Here is a 19,331-nt window from a genome sequence, read left to right as displayed (position 1 = left end):
GACTCAACTTGTGACACAGGTAGATCTCACTTTCAGGTATAAACAATGTTGGGACCAGTATTTGCAGTCTCATGGAGGCAAGAAGATGAAAAAGCTATAAATGATTGACCAGGGACATTACAGGAGGGTTTTTTAATAAGAAAAAATATTCAAGTCCCTAGTCTAGGCCTCTCCAACTCCAGGAAGCCTTCCTGGACCACAGCCTACAGTGCTCTCTCTCCAGAGAAATTCTATTATCTTTATTACACTCAATTAAAATGCTCATTGAACCATAGACACTCAGAGCTGGAGGGGATCTCGGGACATCTAGACTAAAGTCCCCAGATTATTGCCCACAGGCAAAATGAACTGCAGATGTAATTTGTTTGGGTGCATAATGTTTTGGAAAATATTTAATTAGTCAGCATCATTAGAACTAGGAAAATTTCTCATAAAAAGAAAAATAAGTAACTTGAAAAATAAGTAACTCTTACAATGCCCAGCATGCTGGTTATTAAACCATACCCAAATCCATCCTTTCATTGTCTGGTCTATGATGCTGGCACTAGGGTTCTCCTAACATTGTTTTTGTGCCAGCTGGTTTCCTGTTCGATCCCACCAATAGAAGGTGTTAGAGACAGAGAGTCTGAAAGGCTGGAGGTGGAAGAAAGAACACATACCTTCCTGGGTCCTTCCTCTTCCTGTTATTGACACCCCAGCAACTATTCCTGACCCAGGCAAGGCAGACGTTCCAGTCTGTGGTTTATCCACATCTCCCAACCAGTGCAGTTGTACCTTTCACTGAGATTCAGACATCAGCCAGCCAGCATTCCCTCTCAGATGCCTGGGTCACCACTCCATGGCGCCCCTGCTCTAAACTTCTAGATTAGCACTGTCCAAGAGAAGGAAAATAAAAGCCACAAATACAAGTCATGGAAGTAATTTGAAATTTTATAGTAACCACTTTAAAAATGATTTTAAAAAAGGAAGCCAGAGAGATTAATTTCAGTAATAAATTTTACTCATCTCAATCTATCCAAACCATGATCTCAACATGTAATCAATATTAAAAACATCATTAGTAAGATGACTTGCATCCCTTTTTACATACTGAGTCTTTGAAATTCAGTATTTTACACATAGAGGATTTCACAACTCAGACTAGCTACATTTCAAGTGTTCAAAAGCCAAATGGAGCTGGGGGCTACCATAATGGATGTCACAGTTCCCCATTCTAGGAAACCCCCTCCCTCTGCCTCTCATTCCCCAGAACCAGCAGTACAGCCGCCTCTTGCACTTATCAGCTTAGCATTATCTCAGGGTTCTCCTTATGTCTTCTCAGTCCTCTAGTCTCTGCTTAACCATTCCTTATCATTCTCCATGTCAAAATGATTGATGTTTTTGGTTTTCTTCATAGACCCTCACCAATATAGGCTACTTGTACCAATAATCGCTGAGTAGGAGCTACCCCCCTGCTGAGACCAGAGCTCACTCTTTTACCCCAAGATCCATCTCCCTCCCACTCCAAGGCTGGGTAGCAAATGAGTTATTTATCCTCCACTTTTGGGATAATTATGAAGAAAGTGAAATTTACAACATTCTCTCTTGCAAGAGTTGAAAAATAAAAGAAAAAGTGACTTCGTTTGTTAAGAAAAATGGGAGCAGCCTTTTTTTTTTTTTTTTTTTTGAAGTAAAAACTATTCCTATGGGTTTAGTCTGCAAACAATAGCTATGTTTCTTACCTAACACCTTCACTCAATCACACCATTTCCTTGGTACCAGGAGCATTTGGGTCTGCAGTCCCAGGTCCAGTCTACTCTGGTTATGAGTTGCCAGTAGACAGAGTCTGCATCCTAGGCACAACCAGTGAGACTTCCTGACTAATAATCATTCCAGCAAACTGTTGTTGGCCATGTCATAGGTGAGGCAGAGGGTGGGCAGTGGTAACTATGATTGTGCTTTAGAGTTTACAACTTACCTTTGCCTACATTAGCTCATTAGTCAGATGGTACACATTGCTTTCATGTGGGAACTGCCCTACAACCTTGTTTTCTACTTCACAGCCCAGCCTATAAGACTCCTGGCCTCTGCAAAATAGGCTGCCCTATGGAGTGGTTTGGGGTGGGGTCACCAAAACCAGAGTGCCTGGGCTGGAATTTTGGTTTACCATTTGCCAGCAGTGGGACAAGTTCCTTAACTTCCTGTCTGTGCCTTGGTAGTCACATCTAAAAACTGGGCATAATGATAGTGTTAACCTCATTGGGTGGGTGTGAAGGTTAAATATGTTAATTCATATTCAAAACTCTGCTTGGCACACAGTAAATGCTCAATAAGCATTTGATGGTATCATCACCACCATCACCATCACCATCATCATCATCATCATCATCACTTTGGGGCCTGATTAGACAGGTGAAGACAGTTAGAGATTAAGAATATGCATTTGAATTCCAACAAAGAATTTTGGTTGGAATTTTCAAATTTTGGTTCTTTCACTAAAAAGCTATGTTACCTTAGGCAAATCACTTAACCTCTCTATGTCTCAGTTTTCTCATATATAAAATTGCAGCATATTCCTCCAAGGGTTCTGTGGGGGGATACAATGAGGTAAAAAAGAAGTATAGTCCTGAGTGTATGATAAGGGCTGAGAAGAATGCCTGTTATTATCATCAACATCATTATCATCATCAACGTTATCATCATCATTATCTTTCCTCATGGTAAAATACAGACAGCATGGAAAAATACTTTTATCTATTTAGATTCTCTGTATTCAAGGCCAGAGAACCTATACAAATTAGTGTAATATTCACACTGAACCATGAAACATTACCCATGTTACTCAACCTCTTTTCCTAAGTAAATTAAGAGATATGCACTAAAATCCTCAAGATCTTCCTAGGTTTAAAATGTTTTATTGTTTAAGTCTATAAATATTCTGATGAATTGGTTTATCTGATAAATTTCAGATGTCCAGAGAGCTTCTAGAGCAGAACACAGGAAGAATAAGTTTGGGGTGGTAGAAAAAGGGAAGAAAGAATGGTCAAAATATGGATGGAGGTTGGATGGATGGATGGATGGATGGATGGATGGATGGATTGTTAGATGGTTAGATGGATGGATGGAGATAGATGATAGGTAGGTAAGTAAGTCGATAGATGGATAGATAGAGCAGGCAAACAAACAGATGACTAAATGCAGCAGGTTCAAAGGTTCGTTTGGTGCAGCAAAATCCTGGGAGGAAGATTCCATAAAAGGAAAAGAACCAAAATTAAAGATTTATTGGGTGTCCATTCCAGAGATCAAGTTTAACTTGTTATTTTATTTTATTGTCCCCAACTTAACAGCTGAGCCCTAGAGATGAAATTCCCAAAGTCACAGAACTTGTAAATGCTAGAACCTGGACTTGAACAAGGAATATCAAACTCCAGAGCCCAAATTCTATTTTCAAACAGTTGAGTCTGCTGGTTCAGGGTGAACCTGGCTGGAAGGGCAGAGTGAATCCTTAATTAGAAAAGCAAAGACAGGGGCACCTGGGTGGCTCAGTGGTTTAAAGCCTCTGCCTTCGGCTCGGGTCATGATCCCAGAGTCCTGGGATGGAGCCCCACATGGGGCTCTCTGCTCAGCAAGGAACCTACTTCCCCTCCTCTCTCTCTGCCTGCCTCTCTGTCTACTTGTGATCTCTGTCTGTCAAATAAATAAATAAAATCTTTAAAAAAAAAAAAAAAAGAAAGAAAAGCAAAGACAGAATAAGAAATGGTCCTTTGTTAATTTCACAGAACCTCCTCTCATGTTCCAAGTATGGGCAAGATGAATTTAAATGGAAATAAAATTCACTCCATTAGCCCACTGCATCTACGCAAAATATCTTTGTGATTGCCTCTTTGGACATTTAAGTTGGGTCTAGTGATGTTAACCTCCTTAACCAATTTTAAATTCAGGTGATATTTAAAACATTTTACTTTGGGGAAAAAAAATCTTTTTCATAAAGCAATTAAAGGAACTGAACAAGAAATACGACGCCTTTTCTAGGGATAAAAGATGGGATTGCTTGTCCTGAATTTTCATCAGTTGTGTACTCAAGATTTTTCCCACAACAAACAGTTCACACTGTAGAGAATTCCCCAGCATCCAACTTAATCAACTGCTGCGCTCCACAGAAACCCTCTCAGCTCAAGCTAATCCTCTCATCAGTTAGATAAATAATATCTTAAACCTTTCTAAGAGGAGTCCAATTGGCTTTGTTACTGTTAGAAGCCTGTTGCTTTCATTACCACCACTGTGCTCTTTGCTACTCAGACCTCAGCAAGAGCCCACCTGGCTTAGGTAAGGGCTTAATGTCAGAAAGCCCTGGGGAAAGAAATGTTTCAATGAAAGTTCAAAGTGTTGGCCCAGAGCATCCAACAACATCAAGACACTTGACAGAGGGGGACCAGTTGAGACTGTTTATTATACAGTCATGAAAACTGAAATGAAAGTAAGGAAATGGCTTTCCCAGACACTGGCTAGTGAGTGAGTGTCTTGACTCATGGCCCAGGGCTTCTCTTCCATCACTTTGCTTCTTCAGGCTGTCATGCTCTCTCCCTTCAATGTACCAGCACACATGCTTTACAATTCTTCACCCTCCACAGCATCTGGTTTCCCGATCCCTACCAATGTATGACATGTATTATGAACAAATCCAAGAGATGGGTCAAATTGTGTCCTCCAAAAAGATGTTGAGATCTTAACCCCCAATACTTGTGAATGTGTTCTTATGTAGAAATAAGGTTTTTGTAGATGATTTAGTTTTGCAGGTGAAATAAGTTTTGTACAGATGCAGATGGTTGAGAATGCCCCCAATCCAGTATAACTGTGTATTTGTGAAAAGGGAAAATTGGGACACAGAGACAGACACATACAGAAGAAGGTGATGTGAAGACATTGGGACAATACCAGCTACAAGTAAATGAATATCTGAGGCCCCCAGAAGCTAGGAAAGAAGCCTGGAACAATTTGTCTCTTGCAACTCTCAAAAGGAACCAACCCTGCCAACGCCTTGATGTCAGACTTCCAGCTTCCAACTCTGAGACATTATTAGTAGAACCCAGTGTGTGGTTCATTGTTATAGCAGCCCCAGGAAACTAATATAGACATCCTTAGCATTTTACAGTTAAACAAATTGAGGTCCAGAGCTGTTGTGATTTTTCCAGCTCCTGGTTAATGTAATTGGATCTACAATCAAGATCTAGAATTAAGGCTCCTAGATGAGTTTGATAACAGTGGAAGAAGGGCTAAATATAGTCCAGATTAGACAGGAATCACATGAAGACTAGGATAAAGCCCCAAATCCAAGAAGCCCTATTTTCCAAACAGAGCAGGCAGAGAGTGCTTGCCTGCTCTGCAAAGCCGTTTGGGATGTGGCCCTTATCTGTGTTTGAAGCATCATCTCCTGCTCTCCCAAACTTCATCCTATGGGTCAACCCCAGGGTTTCCCAACACGTATGCATCAGTGGGATTGCGTTTGGCTGCATCCAACAGGTACTCGCCTGTAATGGCTTAACTGAAAATAGAGGTGGGGCTCGTGTAGTTGCTGAAGGAAAGCAACAGTCTCCTGCTAGCTTCCTGCTCTGCAATCCTTAGCAAATGCCTTTCATCCCATAGCAGCCCATGGCTGCTACACTTTTAGGCACTGAATCTATGCTCCAGAAAAGAAGGGAAGGCGAAATAGAGTAATAAAATGCAAAAGGCACCTGCCAGCTAAATCTGTCTTTTTCCATCAGGAAAACAATAGCCTTCCCCAAAGCACCTACCAAGTGGATTCACATTTCTTCGGCCAGAACTGGGTCATGTGGGTACCTAGGGGATGTTTGCAAAGGAGTCTGGGGAGGCAAACATTTTTAGTCAGGCCCAGTACCTCTTCCTATGAAACGGGGTTCTGCTAGTAGATAGCAGGGACAAAGGGATATTTTGCAGACTATAGCAATGTCAAACATAACACTGGGCACATAACTTTGATGGTACATGAAAAACTACTCTTAACTTTTTACGCATTTGTTTTTAACTGTGTTTTAGAAAAAATGACTAGTATAACAAACTTGAGATTTTTAGAAATACTTCTTTTTATAATGAAACTAAGGAAAGGGGCAAGGCAGAGAAGTAAACCGATTTGAACAAAAATGTTAAGTAAAATTATACTAGTGGCTTACAGATATAACATGAGATTATTACTATGATTTGGGAAATGCTGGCATGACCCATTGAATTTCCCAGAACATAGTTGACTACTTCACTCCTCTGTGCCATTGTATATGGATATTTCATCCTGAAATAAACTTCCCTGTGCTTTTCTACCTGGATAAAACCTAAATGCTTCCAAAATGTTTCACCAAGTTCATTTCCTTTGTTATGCCTTCCCTGGGGTCTCCAGTCCCTTATTCCCTACTCTGGGTTTCCTCTGGCACATGGTATAGACCTGTATCTTTCTGTACCTCCTTGTATCAAGAGTCAGCTTTGTCTGCAACAACAGTATATAATAATCTCCCCATCGCAAAGACTTACAAATACAAACATGTTCTTTTTGTTTGTTTGTTATTTTAAGATTGTCCTTATTTATTTAACTGAGAGAGAGAGAGAGCACAAGCAGAGGCAGGCAGAAGGAGAGGGAGAAGCAGGCTTCCCACCCAGCAGGGAGCCTGATGCGGGTTGATCCCATGATCCCAGGGTTCCAGGATCATGACCTGAGCTGAAGGCAGAAATTTAATTGACTGAGCCACCAGGCACCCCTACAAATATTTCTTGCTCATGTTGCATTTCAGGAACAGTGGGTCAAGTGCTGTGGCTCTGCCAGGTTGCGATTGAGTCTGGATCTGATCCACATGTTTTTCTCCTTCAAGTACCCAGGCTGAAGAAAAATCCCTAATCAGGAATGCTAAGTTCTCATGGGAGAGGGTGGGAATACAAATAAAAGTTGGAGAATATGTGTGAGAATTTTAAGACGACTGCTTGGATATAGCAAACCATCATCTCCACTCATAATTCCATAAACAAAAACAAGCCATGTGGCCAAATATAACATCAAGCAGAATGGAAATGAATATTTTCTGAATAGTAATACAAACGTCCATGCTCCTAATGTTGTAATCACTTATTCATATCTCTGATTTGGTCACTAGAATGAGCTCTTGGAAGGCAGATATTAGGTCCAATGGATGTACGTTACAGCTTTTGGGGAATCTTACTCGAAGTTAAAATTTATAAGCCACATTACCAGACTCCCTTGCAGCTTGGACAGCTAAGCATATGAGCTAGGCTCCTCCAATCAGCAGAACTCATAAGAAATTTCAGTTCAGATGTGTTTTCCCGAAGAAGGAGAGACCATGGACATTTGACTCTCAGTAACAGCTGCAGGCAAGAGCTGAGGGTTCACAGGAGCAGTCCTCTGGAAGAAATTGGCATTATGGTTGTCAGTGTTGGACAATAGCCGGCCCTCTCAGGGAGTCAATGAGTTGCAACATTCTATTGTTTTGCAGCTATGAGCCCAACTAATATGTTATGTCTTCTTACAATACCAAGCACATGGTAGGTGCTACAGGTCTGATGGAAGAAAGTAATTAATCATATTAAGAATAGCTAATTTACTGAGTGCTTACTGTAAGACAGGCACCTTTAATTTTTAAATTAATTTAATTTTTAATTTTAATTTTTTTTAATTTTAATTTTTAATTTTAATTTTTTAATTTTAATTTAATTTTTAATTTTAAATAAATTTAATTTTTAAAGACACTTTAATTTTTGCATTTAATGTTCATGACAACGTTTTGAGTTGAATATTATTATCGTTCCCATTGTATAGATCAAGACACTGCAACACAGAGAAGAATGAATGATATCTAGCAACATCTCCTCTGAAGACATTGTTTCTCTTGCACCACTTTAACTTATAAGAGTGGCTTTCAAAACTTTGTCCGAATCTGATGTGGTCAGGAATTGCTCTCCCGGTTGGCCATGTGGACTTTCAGTGGATTCTCTTTTGTCAATGCACTCAGGAGACATTTGGCAAACACTTGACTTCATGTCGTCATTAAACACTTCTTATCATATTCTCCTCTGGTGCTCATCTCGTCACATAAAGTTTTATTCTTCTCCTTAAATGATCTCTGGGGGTTTAAAGGACTGAAAAGCTTTTAAGAACATTGTTTCAGGAGCTCCAACAGCCTCTTTAGGAAAATGGCTCTGAAATAGCTCAGGTGTTATTTTTAAACCTTTACTTAGTGAATTAACCCTTCAGCAACTTTCAGAGATGAACAGCATTATCAATTCCATTTGCTAATTTTCTGCTCCAAGATCAAATACTTGGAGTAAAGTTAGTGTGAATTCTGCCATAGCCTGGAATATTATCGCTTGGAGCAGGCTTTTTTTTTTTTTTTTTTTTGCAGCATCTTGAAAAATAAAAAATAAAAATTTTATTTCAGGTGATTTCATTGACATAGGGTAGCTTTTGGCAGGTCAAAAAGACAGGATACAGAGCAGTTCACTGTCATACAGATAAAGAAAAATGGCTCTTTCACATGGACTGTCAACCCCTCCTTTCTCCTCTCTGTCCTGGTCCTGGGTCTCCATGCTATTCTTCATTCATTAGGGAGGCAGAGAACAATGGCAAGGGCCAGATGAGTAGGTGCTGAGTAGGAAACATAATCTCATTCAGTTTTCACAATGACTATTGTGAACCTAATTGAAAAGAGATGAAGCCGAGATTCAGAGTAGCTAAATGTCTGGCTAATAAGCAGCGTATTTGAGATTTGAACTCCCAGTGCAGTATTCATTATATTAGACCGTGTAGTCATAAGCCCAAACGTATCAACCCAGTAAGGGACATCTGCACTTTAAAGCTCAAGGATGAAAATTCTTCAAAGCACAAAGAAATTAAGCAAAAGACATGATAAGAGGCAGAGGGGCCTCCACCAAGCATGTTAATCTGCAGGCCGGGTATAGGAAACCTGCTACTTTAGCCCCATGTAAGACCAGCTCTACGTGCTTTGTGAATTGCTCAAAGCCACTTCTTTGATATCAGAGTGTTTCATCCAAGAAAGAAATTTCTCCAGAGACTGACCAAGCCTAGGACCATGTCATCTTCAGTGCCTGCTGCAGGAGTGAAACTTTTCCTGTTCTGGAAGAATGACAGACTTGAAAGATGGGGAATCTTACCTGGTCTTCAAGCGTCTGTGTAAATGACATCTCCCCCAAACCTTCTCCCTAAGAAAGAAAGAACATTTTGAAAATTGGATAAGACTGGTACTCAGTGCTCAGTGAATTCATTCTGAAGGGGCCATTATGCCCTTCCATCCAGTGACACAGTGAAATGTCCTCATGGCCACCACACACAGGCTAGATTGAGAGTAAATGCTCTGGTATGGAATTTCCTGGGTTTGAATCCTGCTTCTGCCATCTCTCAACATTTTCAAATCTTCAGCATCCTTATGTGTCTTCTTGTCTCCCTGTTCTGTGATTTATGGAAAGAATCCTGTTTTAGTCTCCAGCTGCAAACCTGGGTTGTCTCGACCCTTCAGTTCTGCCAGTTATTGCTTTATGTATTTTGATGCTCTGTTATCAGTGTGTAAAACTTCTAAGCTGTCATGCTCACATGATTAAGGTACCCCTTTACCATTGTGAAATGGCCTTCATCAACTTTGGAAATAGTCTTTCCTCTAAAATCTGCTTTGTCTAAAGTTAGTACAGGTACCCGCCCCCACCCCCAGCCTTCTTTTCATTGGTGCCAGACTTTTATATCTTTTTCTATCTTTGTTTTCACTTATTTGTGCCTTTATATTTAGAGTATATTTATTGTACTAAGGATATTGAGGGCTCTTACTTTTTTATTAGCTCTGATAACCTGTGCTAAAATGATTCTTAACATAACTAGGTTTAAATCTGTTACCTTTCTGTTTGCTTTCTATTCATCCCATCTGTTCTTGGCTCCATTTTTTCCTCTTTCATTTTGTTCACTTTTGGATTAAATATTTTTATGATTCCATTGTATCTCCCTTTTAACAAGCTATACCTCTCTGTTGTCTTAATGTAGTGATGCTTTAGAGTTGACTGTATACATCTTTAACTTATCAGTCTACATTCAATGATAGTATACAATTTCATATATAGTGTAAGAAACTTACAATGGTATACCTCTAGGTTTCCCTTTCTACCTTGTTGCCATCATTTTTGGACATTTATGTAATGTTACAAATTACTTACTACTTTGCTACTATTTTTGTTTAAACAGTAAATTATCTTTTATTAAACTTTTCACTTTGAGAAAACTGTAGACTGTAAGAAATAATACAGAGGTTCAATGTACCCTTTACTCAATTTCCTTCAATGGTAATATACTGCAAAATCGTTGCACAATATCACAGGCAAGATATAGATATTTATACAAGTGACCAATCTTATTCAAATCTCCTCAGTTTTCCTTGTACTGATGTGTATGGGTGCATGTATTTAGTTCTGTACAATTTTATTACATGTGTAGGTTCATGTATCTACTACAACAATCAATTACATTTTAAAAAGATTGCCATGGACCAAACTGTGTGTCCCCCAAAATTCATATGCTAAAGTCCTAATCCCATTACAATGGTATTTGAAGATGGGAATCTCTGGGTGAGTGGGACTCACATGATGGGATTAGTCCCCTTGTAAGAAGGCACAACTGAAAGTTCTCTCTCTCTCTTTCTCTCTCCCTCTCCCTTCCTCCCTGTCTCCCCCACCCCTTTCTTTTTCTCTATCTTTGCCATTTGAAGACACAGCTAGGAGACAGCTGTGTTACAGGCTGAAGACATGTTACAGACTGAATATCTCCTTTCCTTCTCCCACACCCAAGTCTAAGTTCTAACCTCCAGTTTCTTAGAATGTAGCTGTATTTGGGTATAGAGTTTTTAAAGAGGTACTTGAGTTAACATGAGGTCATTAGGATGAGCCCTAATCCAATATGACTAATATCCTTATAAGAACAGGAGATTAAGGGCTCCCAGGTGGCTCGCCAGTTAAGCATCTGCCTTTGGCTCATATCATGATCTGAGGGTGCTGAAGTCAAGTCTTGCATCAGGCTCCTTGCTCAGCCTGCTTCTCCCCCTCACTCCCCTACTGGGCTCTCTCTCTCTCAAATAAATAAATAATTTTTTTTTTTTTTTTAAAGAAGAAGAGGAGGAGGAGATTAGAGCACATATAGACACAGAGGGACAGTCATGTGAAGACACAGGTTGGAGAAGAAAAGGGTAGAGGTTAAAGAAGAAACTAATCCTATTAACATGTTGATCTTTTACTTCTAGCCTTCAGAATGGTCAGGAAAAAAATTTCTGTTGTTTAAACCGCCTAGTCTGTGGTGCTTTATTATTGCATATCTAATACACTTATCATTGGTTGGGGAGTGAGGGGGTAAGATTGAATCTTACCCAAATCGTTGTACAGTTGTTATTTTCCATTTGTATCCAGAAAGAAACCTATGAGATACTTCTTTGGCACTATTCAATTGTCCAGTTCTCCAGCGAACATTCATCTATTGTTTTAATACCAGCAATTTTTGCTTCAATCAATATTTCCAGAGGGTTTATAAAATGAGATTTGTTATTTTTATCATTCCTTCTATTTATGAATTAGTGTTGTCTTACAAAATAGAGATTTCTTTCATCAACTAAGGCTATTTGGTAAAAACAAAACATAGGTTCTACTGGAAAGGTGAGATAAGTGTTTATTACTGCCCATATAATTACCAATTTTCAGAATAATCAGTTATTTTTAAAATTGCCTCACATGATAATAAATGAGGTCTTTCTCTTTCTAAACTATTAGTACAGACTCATGGGTTTTTATTGATTAAATGTTTAAATCTACTATAGTAATTATTATTTTCCAGTTCAAATCTCATAACATTTTATGACAATTTTTAAGCTGACTCCTGAGTCATTTTTAGATTGCACTATGAAACTTGGCAAGTTTCCTTGCTTTTTGGCACAATGAGATGTTTCTAGTTCATCTTAGCCCCAGAACTGGAATTCACCATTTTTTCAGGAATCTCCAGCTCCTTTTAGAGGACAATTGAATTAGAAGCCATAATCTGGTTGCTAGAGGGGTGCCCATGGCTACCATTTGCATATATAAAACTAGGAATAACTGTGTTGTGTGTGTGTGTGTGTGTGTGTATACATATATATGTAAAATCATGTGTTCTTATTGATATTTCAATTTTAACATTTCATCTGACTTTGTAATTGTAACTTCCAGTGAAAGTGATAACTTCTAAGAGCATTAACACCATTAGTTGTTTGCTTTTAACCAACATTATAGTTTCAGAATACCAATGCTGAAATTACTGTAAAATTTATGAAAGTTCAAAATTTCTTTGTATTTCTTTTTGTTGGAATATTTTCCCTTAAGCATTACAGTGTTCTAAGGCCCCATGAAATAATTTTTTTCTCTGTGTGGCCATGTTGCCAACTTGACATATGGTTAGATTCTTTTGTTTATTTTCAACTTAAGAGGAATTTTTTTTCTTGAATTTCTTGAATGGCAATGTATTTACATGATTTAAAGATTAACACTATATAGAAAAATCCATTCAAAGAAAATTTGTTTCTACTCCTTATCCCTCCACCTTCTCTCTTCCACCACAGTTAACTAGTTTGTATTCATTTTTATCTTCTCAGTATGTTTGCTAATATCAATGGTGTAAAGATTTCTGGGGTGGTCAATTTCAAGTTCCCATGTGGATGTCAACTGGTTGACAAATAACAATCAGCCCTTACAAAGTGGTACAAGCACACCTCTACCTGTCTCTTCCACCCCTCATTTACAGAGTAGTAAGCTACTCTGAACCTTGGCCTTATTTTTTTCTTTTTTCACTTTTGTCACTTGGTTAGATCCCATGAAATGGTTGCCATATATATTATTAGAACTTCTATCCCTATTTCATTTCATGTAACATGACCTATCACTTTTTCCCTAAGTGTGAGCTTATCGTAGAGTTTCAGACTGGAGTTAAAAAGACCTGAGTCCTAACCCTGAATCAGTCCTTTAATATGTGTGATTTTTGTCTGTGTCCTTCCCTCTCTTAGCCCCAATATCCTCATTTATGAAATGGGGAGCATAATAAAAGTTTGTGGTATAATCAAGTGAAATAAAATGTTCGAATGTAATATTAACAATAATATTAATAGCTAGTACATTTTTCCTATTGTCTTAATGATTTCATTTATTCAGATTGCACAGCTTAATAACCACAGTTAATACAGATACAGATACACTTTATGATTAAGTCTATGCTATAAAAATATTTCACTCCAGAGCATCATTATCTTCTATCATTAGTTTTAGGGGAACACACTTATCCTAATTCACCAAACTGGTAGAATTTCACTTTGTTGTGAATCTCTGCATACAGTGACACTGGATTTCTTGCTGCAGGATTTTTCACAACCAGATAGGTTTTCATTCCTAGCTGTGTTGATGAAACCTTCTCTCTCACTTCATCCACACATGTCCTCTCTAGTGTGAATTCATGTTGTGTTATTAAAGTTGCATTCTAGGAGATTGTTTCCCACAGTCAGAGCATTCATAAGATTTGTTTCTCTCAAAACCTTATTTTTTCCAGACATTGTTCTTAGTTCTCATACTTAACCCCAATTAATTCACTTAATTCTTACATTAAAATGTGTATATAATTGTTATGCCTATTTTACAGATGAAGAAGTGAGTCACACAGAGGCTAGGACATTTTTCCAAGCTTACCCAGCTTGTAAGGGATGGATCACATCCAGACCATCTGCCTCCAGGGCAACCTTTGTTTCCCCACTACCTTCTGACACCACCTGGCCCAGTGTGGCCACTCAGTGGCCTTTCCTCACTTCCCTCTAGTTCCATGGTTTCAGCTGCTACTGCCTCTTAGTTATTCAAGGAAAAATTTTACCAATTTGTAGGTCTCCAAGGCTACTCTCAGCAACTTTCCAACTTTCTTTCCTTGTTCCATCCTCCAAATCACTCCCTACCAACTCCAAGTTCATGGCCACAATCCATTTGTGGGGAAACTGAAATGTGGAGAGGAAAGTTGCAACTGGCAGTCCTACCCTGACCTCTCTCCAGAGACCCTCTGAACTTCTCCCACCTACTTATTCAGTACAGCTGGGGTCCACCATGGAGAGTCCATACTGATAGGTTGGTGTCTTTGTTGGATTAGTTGTTGACTACCTTACATATTTAACAAGATAGGTTCTATTATATATGTCCTTATTGTTTAAATGGGAAACTGGCTCACAGAGTTTAAAAAACTTGTTCAAATCTTGGGGGAATCTACCCTAGGATTCAGTCTTAAGCTAATGTGACTACCAAACACATCTCCTGGAAGGAGATGGAAACCATCATTGCCAAAAGTACTAGGGGTAGAGTTGATTTCAGTCAATGAGGGTTTGACTGTTCAATTACAAAGCTTTGGCTTCAGTGCTGCCCTAAATTGGATTTACAATCTCCATCACTGGCATTTAGCCTGGGTTCAGGACCCTAGGGCTGGCATTTAGATTTAATAACTTACCACACACTTGGTAATGATTTAACAGGGACCCTGCTGCTTTAAGAGTAGGTGAATTTAGATGGTGCAGCCATGATTCATCCCTAACACTGTAGTAAGGATTAAATGAGATAATGCATGATAACTGCTCCATAGTCAGCCCTCAGAAAATGCTATCAATTCTATTATTCCTGCAAGAAACTGTACATGAGAGAAGGTCTAAATTTAAAACTTGGGACTGACACTAAGTGATTCTAAGCAAGTCCTTCACTCCCCTGAGTGTTCACATCTTTAACGGCTGTGAGGAGTCAATAAGACATTATCCATAGGCATCTAGCACACAACACACACTCAATATAAAGATGCCAACTTGACTCTGTATTTGCCTAGCTGCAAAGAGTTAAGAAAGTGTCTTAGCTAAGCTCTGATCATCTGTTATTCTTTGGAATATCTGTCCATCTTCCTCCCACTGCTGTGAGGCAACTAGTAGGCATCGTGCTCATCATACAGATGAGTAGACCAAGACTCAGAATGCCTGGGACTGCAAATCTCAAACTTTTAGGATCATAAGGAACCTTAGAGAATGTATTGTCAGTGATTCTTGACCTCTCAAATTCTTTACTTGTAGTCTTGTCTTCAGTTCTACTCCCTCTTGTCAGGGAGTGGGTAGGGGTGATTGGTCCCTCTTTGGTTGCATCAGGAGGCTGTCAGAGAAAGCCAGGTGGCCAACTATCATGGTGGCCAGTGACCCAGAAAATGGGCTCTGCCATCACTCACAATAAAGGTGTAGTGAGAAACAGGATAAGACAGGGTAAAGATTCAGGAATCCTTGATTTATTTTCCCTAGTTACAGCCACACCAGCAGGAGGGACAAGTTCACAGGTTCAATAAAGCCACCTATCCATCACCCAGTGTTCCCACAGATGGGGTTGGTCCCTGTCATCTGCTCAGACTTCATCCTGGTCCTTCTTGTTGTGGTTTTAGGAATATCAACTCTGCACAATCTCCTTTCTCTAATTCCATAATTGTTTATATTCTATTTCACATGTAGATTACCTCTAAACATACAAGGCTATATAAAAACTCCCTACTTAGTATAGGTTCCGTATCAAAATTCATCTCTAATGTTAAAAAAAAGTTACGAATCTTTTTTGGAAGTTCTACAAACACATTTGGTGACTTGGCCAAAAGGACTCACTGACCTCAAAAGCAGATGTATTCATGTCTGTGTTTTGTTACAATGAAAAGATGCACAGCTGGATCAGCATGATAAAAACATTATTGAAGGAGTCTATCTGAGTTCAAACACAGGCTTTCAACATTCCCCTTCCAATGGAATGGTCATGGAGAAAGTGCTCCTTCCTGCAGCAATGAAATGCAGCATCAAATGCATAATGTCTCTGTCCAAGGAAGCACCTTTTAGCCCCAGGGTCCAGGGCTTTTTTTAGGAAGCTGTTTACCCAGGCACCTGGTCACTCCCAGAAGGATAGTAGGTGTTTACCGTTCACATTGTTTGCACTCTAGGCAAGCTATACCACAGGTCTCAGTGTCCTAGGCATACAAAGCAGTCTTATCAATTGGTAATATAGGGAAGCCTCCAAAAGAAAAGTTCTTCGATGCCAGCTAAAGATCAGCTCAAAAGCAGGCCCATCTAATGAGCGACATCAAGCCTACTACATGAATTCTTTCTTACACTCTATGATCCATGCCTCCTAGGGACGGACATACGAATCCATAAATCATTTATTTAATTTTTGAAATTTCATAATGGGTTAAACATTAGGACTGTGTTAAAAGTAAGTTTGATGTCGGCTGGTGAAAAGTTACACAGTGTTACAATAATTCCCTCTTCCATACTAGAGAATCCCTGATGTAATCCACTATCCCCCACTCCTCAATCACACATGGACCTTGATCTCAGGCCTTCTAAACTGCCAAGTTAGCTCTCATACTTGGCTGCACGTTGTAATCACCTGGGGAGCTTTAAAAGACTACTGAAACTTATTCCTACCCCCAGAGTTTTAGATTAAATTAGTATGGGGTACTGTCTGGGATTTAAAATTATTTAAGCTCCCCAGGTGATCCTAACATACAGCCAATGTTAAGAACCACTCCCTAAGTTCAGTGGTTCTCAAAGTGTGGTTCCAAGATGAACAGCATCAGCATTACCTGGGAACATGTCAGATTCCCAGTTTCCTGGGCCCCACCCCAAGCCTACTGAGTCAGAAACTCTGGATGGGAATTCCAGAAATTTGTTTCAGCAAGCCTTCCAGGTGATTCTGGATGCACTTTCAAATTTGAGAACCTTTGCTCTAGACTGAGATGTAAGTCTTCTACCAGCCCCTTAAGCTGCTGGTCAGTGCCGCTGTCAGACACAGAAGGATGTCCTGAACACCAGAGTAGGGGCTTCAGAGAGCCACCACATCCGTCATTTTGCTTAGCATCTTTTTCCCTCCCAAATGTCCCATCACTGTCTTTGGATGTCAGGATGTGAGACCTAGCTCATTAAACTCATAGGATCATGTACAGAGAGATGAATATGTGACCAAAGTTTGCATACTTTTACAAAGGACAAAGGAGAGGGTGCAGACTCTGAACAGTCAAGCAGCAGTGCCTGCTACCAGAACAGAGTCAAAAAGCAGCAGACTCGGACTTTACAAATTCCACTTTCTGCTGTGACTCTCCTTACACCTACACAGTGTGCCTCAGTTTTGTCTTCTGCAAAAAAAGAGATAATAATTCCTCCCTAGGCTAATCCTGAAAGCCTCTCTGAGGGTTACACATGATAATGTATAGAAACACTTACAAGTCTGACAAAGACATTGTTTTCTGGCCTGTAGGGTTAGAGGCAGGACTGAGAGTAAGTGTGTTGCCTGCTACTGCAGAGCTCACTGACTCTACCCTACTTTTAAGATTTATATTCATCAAGTACAGGGTCTGGAAAGTAAAAATATTACCCAGTTCTTATATTGGTATCATGTCAATTCACAAAACTAATTTACTAACCACTTAACTAATTTCAATCTACATTTTCTTCTCCAATTCAATGAGATTTCTGACACCCAGGCAAATGTAGCTCTGGTTAGCTGGCATCACTAAGGTCAAGAGACTCCTGGAGGGATGGGTGAGGGGAAGAAGGGAAGGAAACTAGAATTTTCCCAGTACCTGTTATGTACCACCTGCCTTCTTTTTCTTATCATTTAACCCTTATTATAAACCATAGAAAGTTATCATCATCTATGTGTAATAGGTAAAGAAACAGAAGGTCAGAGAGGTTAAGGAACAAGTCCAGAAGCATACGGATAATTGGAGGCAGATCTGGCATTGTGCCCAGGTCTCTGAGTTTCACATGCTTCCCACCAGCCCAGTTTCTATCACTTGCAGGTTCAGCCCTGACTATAGGACAAAGTTAACAGGACCCAGTAATCGGAAAGACGGACATTCCAAGACATGTGGTTTGTCTATGACTAGGAACCACTCCCCCTGCTCTGTTCAAGCCAGGTAGCAAGAGAGAACTTCATAAAGAGCCTAGGTCCCTCTCTGAAGCTCTGCAAATTATGCTTTCCAGATCAAAATATCCTTTGGGCACCACAAAAATCAAACTCTTTTGTACGTGAACAAAGATCAGTATAAATCCCTTGCCAATGGGAATCACTCAAACTAGGGAAAGGTATTTTGGAGCCTAAACAACCTTCCTTAGGAAAGCAAGGGACTAATCTATCTTCAAAGAAAATACTCTCGCTCTCCTGAGATGTCCAGCTGTCTGACTTCACATCCAGGGCAGAACACCAATGCGGCTGAAAGGCACAAAGTATGACAAAATCACCTGGATCTCCTCTTGTTCCAAAGCACGTGCCAATGGGCACTTGCCATCTGAGTCTTTTCCTCTCTGAAGCTCAGAGGGTTTCTACAGGCCCCCCACTCCTGCTTCTACAAACTGATGGGGGGAAGGCACTGCCTCAATTTTTTGCTTTCAGTTGTCAGGAGGTCCTAGCAATGATGTTTCATTCTCTCAAGGTGGTCTCACTTCAAAGTCCTTCCTGCTCATGCAACTTTGGGGTTAAAAATAATACTGTGTTAGACTTACCCATGAAATGTAACTTACCCATGGCTGCATTCCCAGAACAGTAAAGGTCATTTTATACTTACTGTGTCCATCACACAGAACTACACTTTGCCCTGAATATAAAGCAGCAGAAAATCTGGATTCAACTTCAGCTTACAGAACCTATTGGGGAATCAAGCCTAATTGAATAAATCACTGCTAAGCAGCTTGTTAGTAGTATAATTTATAGGTGGCCCCCACCCACTCTGATACCTCTCCCCATCTTCACACTTCCCTCTGTGGTACTTAGCACATCATGTTGGTGCTGATGGCTTACAACACTCACAACTTTTTGAGAGCTGGAACATCATGTCTGCTTTGCTAGCAACTATTGATATTAAACACTCAGAAAAATGTGGGAGGAATGAATGGGAATAAAGAGTTGCTTGTGAGTTAAATGTTTGTAAATTCAAATCTACTTTTAGTTTATTAGTTGAACATTTTTGAAGTAACCTTAGGACAAACTTTTTAAAAGTAGTTCATTCAGGCTGTATTACCAGGTGAGAGTGTGAGTAGTAAGCTGAGGAAAGCAGAAAGACCATTCCCTGAGAAAGGAGGGACAGTCACTCACCAGGTAGGGGCTGAGTCAGCGAGGGGTCCTGAAGTCATAACAGTGTGCAGGCAGGACAAAGGACAATGCACAGTGTAACCCCATAGTCTGGGCCAGCATGCTAGCAGTCTCACCATGAAGCAGGGTCAGGGTCTCTGGCTCCC

This window comes from Martes martes, assembly GCF_963455335.1.
Source record: "Martes martes genome assembly, chromosome: 2".
NCBI classification, from domain to species: Eukaryota; Metazoa; Chordata; class Mammalia; order Carnivora; family Mustelidae; genus Martes; species Martes martes.
Note: the sequence above shows the minus strand (reverse complement) of the source record.